Here is a 12,334-nt window from a genome sequence, read left to right on the forward strand (position 1 = left end):
TACTCTTTTAACCATTACATATGAAAGATTTGTGGTTAGTCTTATGCGGAACACCAAATTTATTCTTTAAAAACTTGTGGTTATTTAATACCGAGCGATTAAAATTTGCCAAAAAGTCGCCTGCTTCCCTCTCGCCCGCCAACGAAACCACAGACAGGTTACGTAACTCTGTCGCCAGAGCACTGCAGTGACGTCATATGAGGAACGATTTTCAGTTAGTTGTATAGAAAATGTGTAGCACGCTCATCATTTTGGTGATTTCTCGACATCAACGACGACATGCTGAATCGTTGCTTTGTCGTCAATTGCTCCTAGGGGTCGGGCGATGGTGTCCCCATGCACAGATTTCCACAGGACCCCGCAGTTCGTGCTAAATGGGTTATGTTTGTGAGTGCGAAGCGAGAGTTGTGGAAGCCTGAAACGATATCTTACTTGTGTTCAGATCGCTTCACGGAAGTTAAAGAATCAAAACTACTTACTAGTTGTAGTAAAATATGCATATGATTGATGACCATAAAGATTTTCTATGACACAACTTGTAACATAACGATTTCTTCCTAGGAAGTGAGGTTGTGGTCGAAGTAACAATAATATTGTAAGTAGTATTATATTGACACCCACCTCGCTGCCACGAGAGAAATTGTTATGTTTTACGCTTTGTCATGCAAAATCCTATTGGCCATCAATAAAATACATATTTTACTACCAGTAGAAAGTAGTTTTGATTTTGTAACTCGGTGGAAACAAACCTAAATACCATTTATCCTCAGACTGGCGGATGTTCCCGACAGGGCGCCGCCATTTTTAAAAATAAAAAAATCTGTGAGAATTAAGGAGATTATAGTTTGTTTTCATCAAGTTAGAAAATCAAGACTACTTTCTACTCGTAGTTAAATATGTATTGGAATCATAACCAAACGGATTTTGCATGACACAACTTATAACATAACGATTTCTTCCACGGAAGCGAGGTGGGGGTCGAAGTCACAATACTACGCGATAAATTTCTTGCTACATTCCCATGGTTAATGTCCACTCACCAGTATGTAGATACTAGTCAATGTGCGTCTTTATATTTGGTCTTATAATCCTAATTAGTTTATTATCATACTTGTATGCATTTTGAAACTAAATAAAAAAGCAGACGATCTGCTGATACTTATAGTGAAGTTATAACAGAACTGTAATATCTAGACATTTTATAGTTTGCCAATGTGAATCATAATTCGCAAACACACCCTAGTGCATGTTGTCTGTCTCATTACACTTCACGGCGAAAACAATGATTCTGTTGAATGCTACGACAAATGAATAAAAACAAAATGCAAATATTAAAATTAAAACAGATTAAAGTTATAGGAACAATATCAGGCCATTACCTTGTTCGAGGAATGTATCCATCAATATCCACAAAACTGTTCCAAATGATGTGTCTTTTAACAGTTTAATATACGAAAAAGTGATAAATCTTTTCAGGTATTGATGTATAGTCTCATTGGTCACCCAAGATAGCACACCTGGCAACTAATTGCATAATGTCCGCCTTTCTTTAAAAACAGTAATTTAGTTAGCCAATAATGGGCAATCAATCAATGTATTGCCGGTTAATCCTTTGAAAGAAGGACGTTGTTTTTACGCAGACACCGACACGACAGAGTGTATTCAGTATAGATTAGTAAATCTACATACATAAACACTACCTTTTGACAATTCCGCTGTGTAAGATAAAAGTAATTAATCAATCAGCGTGTTATCGGTTAATCCTTTGATCGATGTTTATAATGTTGAATATTTACTCCAGACACAAGAAATGCCAAATGGGAACCTTTGTCGGGTAATTTAAGTGTGTTACCACTAATTATACCTGTTATAAATTCATTAACTGACCATCAAGTGAATGATGACAAATAACATGTGTAGGTTTATACCACCTAACACGGGTTACAACAAGGGAGTATTAATTGCTGTATTGCATGTGAAAACTTATGGGCCGACACTGTTTTGAGAATACAAACAGATTTTTACATGACATGATTAAATATCGAGGTAAAAAACCACAGAAATTGGATCAATTTGGATCAGTCATTATACAAATAGGGCCTAACGACACCAATCGATTTTGACAGAATCGTCTATGAAAACAAGTTGTAACTCGGAAACTAGGCAAAGCATGAGACAAAATTAAATGACAGTAGATTGTGAGAACATATAGCTTTCATTTTCCACAACAATTGTCACGATTTCAGGTTTATACAAGCCTGTAAACAAGATAATTTAACCCCTAAAATGTAGATGAATTCTGCACAGGCCCTCCTAGCTATTCCTCATATGACGTCACAGAGTCGCGCCGCTCTGATTGGTTGAAATTTCGTTCGCGGGTGAGAATTGTGCACTGTTGTCAAAAAGGTCGATTTAAGTCAATTAAAGGTCGATATGAGTAGTTTTAATGACGGGGTTTCATTTATAATGATGCGAGTTAGTGATTTACGTATTTTTAACCCCTAGGGTTTATGTGACCTTTAAGATTAGTGGCAGTCATATCAAGCCAAGCAACGACGTGCGAAATCTGGGAATCAAGTTCGACAGAAACATGACGATGAAAACCCATGTCAAGTCAACATGCAGATCTGCCTTCTTCCAGCTATTTACGATCAGCAAGATCAAGAAATACCTTGACAATGACAGTCTGAGGACGGTTATCCAAGCACGTGTCACGTCTTGACTATGGAAATGCCCTCCTCAATGGGACTACTGCCACTGACATCAAACTACTGCAACTGCAACAAGTGCAGAACAGTGCTGCGAGGATGCTGACTGGTACCAAGAGAACTGACCATATCACCCCTGTCCTGAGATCACTGCACTGGCTACCCGTAGAGCACCGCATCACTTTCAAGACGCTTTCTATCACATATTCAGCACTAGATGATGAAAACTCCCTAACCTATATTAAGGACATGTTACATCACTACCAACCCACAACAGCTTTACGATCGGCCGATGATAAACTACCTCATGTTCCTAAAACTAAAACAAAGATGGGCGAAGTGGATCTATGCTTTGCAGTTCCAAAACTGTTGAATGCTCTACCACTGGAAATCAGAAATTGTCAAACAAAAGATTCTTTTCTAACTCATCTGAAGACATATAGTTTTTCCGCTCACTTCAACAAGCGCCGTTGAGCAGTCATGACCAATCTGGAAACCAGGCGCTATACAAATCAATCTGTTAAAATATGCTATAGATTGCCAACAACAGAAAGCAGATCCCCACACTAGAGACCATTGAGATGAGCGATTTTAGGCAATCTTGCTGCAAATAAAAATAACATATACCACGGCCAAAGATAGCATTTGTTTTAAATATACTTGTTTTGGGATCTACGTACCCTCTCAGGAGGACAATAATTTCACTATGCTTTATCCACCTTTGAGGGTACAACCACTAACAATCTCAGTTACTGGTGGATCGGCGTCATAAGGGTTGATAGTTTTAAGTATGGTTGGGAAGTGGACCATCCATCCAAATTCAGTTTATAAGGTTAAATCGGTAAGTGCCAGGTCGATGACAGAATATGTTCCAGTAGCTGGACGTAAATATATGGTTGAATCATCATTGAAAATACATTATTATCGTCAAGGAGTTTACTTTTATTATTAGCATGGACACGTCCCTAGAGCGGGTTGTGTTCACTAATGGCTTTGGAAGCAGTTGATACAGATTTTGAAGATCTGACTGTAGAATACCAGAAGATGGCGGGATACGAACTGCAAAGCGTCAACGTAATGTCCAAAGGTAGACGAACAGCTACAGTTTGGAGATTGGTGTTAAGAGAGACGGGTTATGGATGATACCCTGCCGTACCAGAATAGAAACACCTACTGTTGCTTTATCTCCTAGTGGAGAGAATGAGCGATTATCAATGTACTGTCGTAAATTAAAGTCATCTGTACTTATTAAAATCCTGTGTAAGTAATTGAAGTTTCACCGAAGTTATTCAACAGTCCTCTGCAGTTCCACTGCTTTAGTGTGGACAATTGAGTCATGGTGGCTCAAATGGCGATCGTTCACTGGAATGTGAGGAGATTTTCCTCCGCCTGTCCTGTGAGGACAGGTCGAGCAATTACCAACTAGGCTTAAATGAGTTTTGTGTTGGAACCGTCGAGGTGAAGGGTCAGTAGGTGTTTTTTTCTATTCACCTTTTGTTTGATCAACGGCTGGTTGTGAAGAAACCGGCTGTGAAGCAGACGTCTTTGATGTCGCCGGCGGAGACAAAGACATAAGCTGAGTGACTAGTGAAGTAGTTTTTTTTGCTGAAGCGACAGTTCTTTCTGACTTGACCCAAGCCTGACAAGCAGCAAAGGACATTGCACCAGAGCGGGTGGCTGCAGCCGTATTGGTGATATTTAACGGAGTTTGAAGACTGATTTGTGAAAAGTCTTTTTGCTTCAAGGTAAGAAATGTTGGGTTTATTTTCACATTTGATTTTCATTATCTTCAATTTCATTTTATATACAGGGCATGGCCTGGATGAAGTAGCCGTTACAGTTTGTGCATTTCAAATCATTCTCACAGTCCGTACCGTCATGGCGGTCTTCACAGCGATGACACACTACAGAATTACGGCATGAATGAGACCCATGACCGAAAGACTGACACTTGTAACATAGGAATGGATTGGGGACATACACATCCTCCCCAGTGTTCAAATAACCTGCTTTGATTGACTGTGGAATGGATGATCACGAAAAAGTCAAGAGATAGGTATTAGTTTGAGTAGGAGTGCCATCTTTCTTGAAAGTGAAACGTTTTAACGCCGTAACACCTTGAGCCTCAATCTCTAGATCTATGTCCTCCCCTGGCATAGACAGAGCTCTGTCTCGTATGATACCACGGCAAAAGTTCAACGTTCTGTGCACAGACACATTAACCTCAATATTGGCAATGGTCTTGACAAACAGCAGAGATTGTTGTCTACGTGCACACTCCACAAGAAGCGTACCACTAAAGAGACAGGTAACGCTTTTCACTTCTCCACGAATACCAGAGATAGCTCCCGAAATTGCGAAGGAGTTGTGTTTGATCTGAAGAAAGTCTTTAGCCTCAGTCGCAAGAAATCGAGCCAAAGATTCAACATTTAAGGAAATAGTTGGACGGTCTATTTCGACTAGACGCCTTTTTTCGTCGTTACGAGCTGGATAAACTTGTGGAGATGCCATGATGAAAGGAAAGAAATTCGCAATCCCGGTTCCCCAACCTCCACGGAGCGTGTACAAGTGTTGGAGCGGCGGTGATCTGAAGTGTGTAAAAGTCGTGGAGCGGCGGTGGCCTGAAGTGTGTAAAAGTGTTGGAGTAGCGGTGGGCTGTAGTGTGTTAAAGTGTTGGGATTACGGTGGTCTGCAGTGTGCAAAAGTGTTGGGATTACGGTGGTCTGCAGTGTGTAAAAGTGTTGGGATTACAGTGGTCTGGTCTAGTGTGTAAATATGTTGGGATTACTGTAGTGTGTAAATATGTTGGGATTACGGCAGTCTGTAGTGTATGAACGTGTTGTCATTCCGGTGGTCTGGTGTGTGTAAAAGTGTTGGACCGGCGGTGGTCTGTAGTGTGTGAAAGTGTTGGGATTACGGTGGTCTGTAGTGTGTAAAAGATTTGGGATTACGGCAGTCTGTAGTGTATGAACGTGTTGTCATTCCGATGGTCTGGTGTGTGTAAACATGTTGGAGCGGCGGTAGTCTGTAGTGTGTGAAAGTGTTGGGATTACGGTGGTCTGTAGTGTGTAAAAGAGCTCGGATTACGGTGGTCTGTAGTGTGTAAAAGTGTTGGGATTACGGTGTAAAAGTGTGTGCAAAAGAGTCGGATTACGGTGGTCTGTAGTGTGTAAAAGAGCTGGGATTACGGTGGTCTGTAGTGTATAAACGTTTTGTCATTACGGTGGTCTGGTGTGTGTAAAAGTGTTGGGATTACGGTGGTGTGTAAACGTGTTGCAGCGGCGGTTGACTGTAGTGTGTAAACGTGCTGGGATTACGGCGGTTTGTAATGTGTACGCCTGTTGGGATTACGGCGGTCTGTAATATGAAACTTCCTATAGAGAATGAAAGAAGTTCTTATCCATAAAAAAGGATCATGTATTCATCCCATTATATGGGTAGTTATATTTTAATTCTCAAAACCCTTGGTCAGAATAGCCCGTAGCGTTGCAGTTCCTGGAATGATGCTACATAATGAATAGCATGTGTCTGTGTCGTTCTGCAAGTCCAAAAGGTGGACGCAGTAACGTGATGTGAAATCACAAGTGTGCATAGTACTTGCCTGAATAGTAGCAGCAGTGACGTCAAACAGACAGTAGCGACAGTGTGACGGAAGCCGTACCTACCGTTATGAATGGCTGTTACCAAGATGAAGGTAAATGCTTGTATCTTCATCACTGAAACTGAGCCTACATGAAACATCGCCTTTGTCAACCAGCGATGCAGACCATATAGAAGAGTCGGGTTGGTCGCTTCTTCTCCAGTATCTACTTATGATCAGACGTACCACCGATGCTGTTGGTGCTTTTGTGACTAATGGAAGTTGAACATTTTGATCAAAAGTATCAGAAATACAAAAGACCAATAAAAACATACTTAACATATGTTAAAGGAAATCTTAAGTTCTTTTTTGCAGACAAGAGATCTTTTTGAAGATATTCTTTGACTGTATTGATTCATAAATGTTTCCTATGAACTTCAACAATGACGCACTTCTAAAACACATCGAGATAAGCAAAATTAGCACATAAACGTTTGAGAAGTTATTTCGACAAAGAAATAATACGATTATGATATACCTGAATGTGATATACCTGCATATATAGGTGGATGATAAGGCTGGGAATGAGAGGGTTGAGATAACAGACACAGTTATCAACAGTACGACCAACAACGATGCAATCTGAAACCAATGCCGCAGATCGCACGGAACGAACGATTGGCAACTCTAGATATATTCTGCAAACAAACGTGGGCCTCTTGTAACTGGCATCTCAATCTGTATAATACAAACAGAGTTTTGCTGTTCCACTAATTGTAAACTTTCAACACCACTCAATACAGAGTTGTAATTAAGTACACGTGGTCGACGTTAACCATTGTGGTGCATATCTTACAACATTAACCAGGCGCGAAAGGGGACCTTCAGGGGTTTCTTGCCTGTCTAATGGACATTCCTTTTTCTTGTATATATCAGGTAGTTAAATAAACGCACTAAATGTCAAAAATAGTACAGGTGTTCAGTCAGAAATATCAGATGTGTGTAGGTATACAGAGAGAGAGAGAGAGAGAGAGAGAGAGAGAGAGAGAGAGAGAGAGAGAGAGAGAGAGAGAGAGAGAGAATTTCAACCAAGTGTCTACTTATATCAATTATATCAACTGGTGTTGTTAAAGTTACAAATATACGAAGCTTGCCGAGAATATCGTTACCTTTATCAACGAGAGTTGATATAATTGATATCAGTAGACACGAGGGTGAGATTTTATTTTTCATCAAAAATCACTCTTCATGTAGTTTTCAATGAAAAATGTTCATCTTTCAACACTGTATTACCATTAAACTTGCAGTGCAGCGATGTCATAGCATAGCGACGTCATAAAGTTCATGATGTCATAGCATTGTCAGGGCATTGTACAAAATCTACTGTCATACGATATCTCCTAGGAGATATCATATGATCTCAAAACAAGCAATATCTCCTGTGAACACAGTTTTGGATAACACACACTCACACACACACACACACATTTAGAAACCTAAGATTGTTGTCAATTGTCGATATACGTCAATTTCAATACAGCAAATGTCAAACTTTATAAATAATATTATCGTACGTATTTTTAAAAGAAGTAAATTTGGTTGTTGTATGATTTTTGAGTTACGTTGTTTCATGACAAAAATCGACGGGATGGGCAACGGCCAACGTGGTGATGTTGACATCAAAATTCAATGTGTCCAATTTCTTGTCATGAGCAGAAGAACCAGCCTGACATTCAATTTGGCATACAATTATTGCTTTTTGCGTCCCACTTGCTGGAATAGCCCCATCCTGTATTCCTTGTGTTTGCACTATGGATATTAAATTGAGATAAAACACCCTCCTTATTGACACTCCATGGCGGGTGGGGAGCAGGGTCACCCAGGAATCGCTTCTTCATTCAGAATTCAGTGAGGAGAATGCACCTTGTATTTACTCTGTGCTCCTTGTACGTTCCACCCTCATCTGCTCTTCGACATTCTGATCTTCATAACCTATACTGAACAGCAAAAGAAACGCAAGTTTCGAAAAAATGAAATCTCATAAATGTAAGCGTTCATGTTTATGTCTTCTATTTAAAGACTTGACAAAAAAAAGTTGAGATGCGTTTCTTTTGCTGTTCAGTAAATATGATCAGCTACCTATGCCATGTATCATCATGGGCGATTGGAACGCGTATAATCCTCTATGTGGAAGTGAATGTACGTGTTATTGAATATTTTACTTCTGACAATAATTATTTGTCTCAATGATGTGTTACAGTCTGTAAATTACTGAGATAAAAGTCTTGTGAGTCCCCTATAAATCAGTATAATAGAACACAGACAAGTCTATTGTATTTAATTACATTGAATAGAGAATAAACAAGGTTATAATGATTGACAGTACGGTTTACCAATGCAATGCAATTGAATCACAATTCAAAAATAAACAGATGAACTGACTGAAAGTAGTTGACAGCCTTTGGAAGGTCAAAATAGACGCGGCCAGATGAACGGTTGGACTTGAAACACTGATGGTAGCAGATAGATAACATTAAATCAAATGTAGTATTAGTCCCTCCTACATCTCAATAACTGTTCCTTCTATACCTGTCATGCAGTTCTGGAGAAGTCCAGCAGAAGTCACGCCTCACTACGACCATTTAGATCACACTACGACCGTCTAGAAATTACTGGAATCCCACAGTCTTATACCGGAAACAAAGCAAACAAAGGGCAGGTAACCCCCAATCCCACTCTCATCTAGTGAACTACACAGCCCAAACTCAAGATGCGAGTTCAAATCTACACTTATCGCTTTAAACTTGTGTGACCCAAAATAACCTGAAGTTAATTAATGTGACATTTAAGTACATCCAAATAACAGATTACTCATGCACATATTACAGACTGCGACGGGAACGTATTCTCCACTTGATCTGTCGCTCGCTGATTCAAAAGTCTACAACGAATTTAAAAGGTCTGCTCATGATGACCTTTGTGGAAGTGATCACTTCCCTACTGTCCTAAAAGCTAACAAACCGGATGATGATTTACATTCATTTACTAAATCCACTTGTTTCTTATATGAAACCATATGTGTTCAAAAATCATTTGACAACCTGACAATTTAAATTTTAAAATATATTATCAGATCCAATACAGTTGTTTTCAGCTCAGCCGAATTTCATTGCTGACCAAACAATTTTAAGTCCTCTACAGCTCCTCACATTCGTACACCATATTCCTATAACAAATACAAACAAGCAAAAAAGTGTAGGTAGAAAGCGGAACATATTTTTATTTAAAAAACAGATGATAATATTCTTTTATTCCAACAATGGTGAAGATTATAATGAAGAATTTTGATTGCATTAGCTACAAACCGCATTTGAGCAAGCTCATGACACGGCAGCTGGTGATGATAATGTTCACTACCAGTTACTGAACTATTGTCCGAGTCATGTCCACAGACTCTTTTTGATATTATGGACCATAGTTGGATTTCAGAGAATTTCCCTTCCCCCATGGCACATTGCAATTGTAACCCCCATACCAAAGCCTGGCAGGGATCAGTCGGAATACTCAAATTACCGTCCTAAATCGTTGACTAACTGCGATTTTGACATGATGGTAAAAATGGATTAGTTCGGAATTTGGAAACCAATAATCTATCAATGTTGTTTCCGGAATAAGTACTACTGATCATTTAGTACGTTTAGAATCATTTGTTAAAGATGTATCTAAACAACATGTTTGAGTGTTTATGTATTTGTCTGTGCGTGTAAGTGGGTGTGTGCGTCTGCATGTGTGTGCACGTGTGTCTTCAAGATCAAGTTGACGGCATGGCTGAAGACAATTATGGCAGTCGTGTCCACCTTTGTGGTAGGGCAGTTACACATCTATTTCACTCGCCGATGTCATATAGATATAGAAATTCGAAGGCGTTAGTGTAGTTCCAATGGCACGGTGGACACTCCTGTAGACAATCTGACATGTGGGTGTCCCATCGCTGATCATCTTGACCGCCATGCAGAGAGGGTTGGTTGCACAGATGACGCTACAGTGCAGGATCCCGAGGGGCAGTGTCGTCAAGACGACGTCAGTCAGTGACAGATTTGTCTTACGGAAGTATGCTGTTGAAAAAAGTAACAAATATCTTGTTAGACACTTAGCATCCTCAGTACTGTATGGCTTGTATACACGACCACGCTGTTGCATGTTCATCACCGTTAAAAACATAGGGCCGCTTGGTGTCTCTTTGGATAAGGACAAAACTTTATGGATGAACAACTTCTTTATTCGGATGATGCGACGTTTCGATACAGATTCTTGTATCGTTGTTAAGCAAGTATGAGTCAGACTGAAACAGGTTGAAATATGTAAACAGTAAAATAGTTAACAAAAAACAACAAGACTGATTGATGAACATAGAGATTTTTTCTGGGTTACATCTTCTTTTTATTCTCATAAAAATATATATGAAAAATATATATAATAATATAAATTATATAATTATAATAATATAATATGATAATTATAATACATATTAATAATAATATAAAATTATTTATCATCCAAAACTGTGTTCCACAGGAGATATCGCTTGTGTGAGATCAAACGATATCTCCTAGGAGATATCGTTTTGACAGTAGATTTTGTACAATGCCCTGACAATGCTATGACGTCATGTACTTGATGACGTCACAATGCTATGACATCACTGCACTGCAAGTGTAATGGCAATACCATGTTCAGAGATGTACATTTTTCATTGAAAATTAATGAAGAGTGATTTTGGATGATAAATAGAAACTCACCCTCGTGTCTTCTGATATCAAATATATCAACACTCGTTGATAAAGTAAAAATTTGTAACTTTATCAACTCGTGTTGATATAATTGATATCAGAAGACACTTGGGTGAGATTCTCTATATATTACGAGAACACATCCACACATCCACTTATTGTGAGAATAAAAAGAAGATGTAACCCAGAAAAAATCTCCATGTTCATCAAATATCATCTTCTAAAATGCCAATCAAGCATCTAAGACTGATTGAGTTTGGTTTTACGCCGTTTATAGCAATAGTGCAGCAACATCACGGCGGGGGGACACCAGAAATGGGCTTCACACATTGTACCCATGTGGGGATTCAAACCCGGGTCTCCGGCGTGACGAGCCAACACTTTAACCAATAGGCTACCCCACTGCCCAAAAAACAACAAGAAGTTAATAGGGAAGTTCTCTAATAATGTGGTGACAAGGGATTACATGTAGAAGCCAGTGACAAATGATAACATTAGAAGCCAGTGGGATGTACAGAGGGGTTGGACATGTTCATACAAGTTGCACAAGAAGTTAGGGTTTGTCGCATGCTGAGGGGATGAAATAGCCTTGATCTCTGTTGATCAGGGGTCGGTGTCTTTTAAAGGGGATGGCTTCACTTAATTTCCGTTTGGTGAAGTGGTTGCAGGTCAGTATAGTGTATTCTTTCCAGTTGATTTGGTGATTGGGATTGGTTTGAATGTGTTCAGAGATGGCTGACTTGTTGTCAGATTTGGTTGTTGACGCCTGGTGCTCTTTCACTCTGGTGTTGATTGGCCTGGATGTTTCGCCAATATATGATTGTCCACAGTTAAAGTCAATTTTGTAAATCACGCCCTTGGGTTTGGATTTTTCATTCTTGGGGTGGTTACGCCCGCTGGCCTGTAGAAGGTTGTTTAGAGTTCGTGAGGTGGAGGATGTGGTGTCTATATCGGCTTATTGCTTCAGGTGTCTGCTGATCTGGTATGAGGTCTTGCCAATGTAGGGGATGGAAATTTTTATCGGTGCTGGGTCTGGTCTTGGTAGCTTAGTTAATGGTTAAAGGGTTGAAGCAATTGTCCTGTTGACTAATTGGGGTGGATAATCATTGAGGTTAATGAACGCTACTTTGAGGTGGTTTGTTTCCTCTTGAAGAGTAGTAGAGCAGATGTTCTTGGCTCTCCTGGTGAGTGTGGATATTATTCCAGTCTTTACCTGTGGTGGATGGTTGGACTGGTAGTGCACATATTGGTTGGTG

Source organism: Haliotis rubra, unplaced genomic scaffold (genome assembly GCF_003918875.1).
Source record: "Haliotis rubra isolate DU_JTF1 unplaced genomic scaffold, ASM391887v1 Scf376, whole genome shotgun sequence".
Classification (NCBI taxonomy): Eukaryota; Metazoa; Mollusca; class Gastropoda; order Lepetellida; family Haliotidae; genus Haliotis; species Haliotis rubra.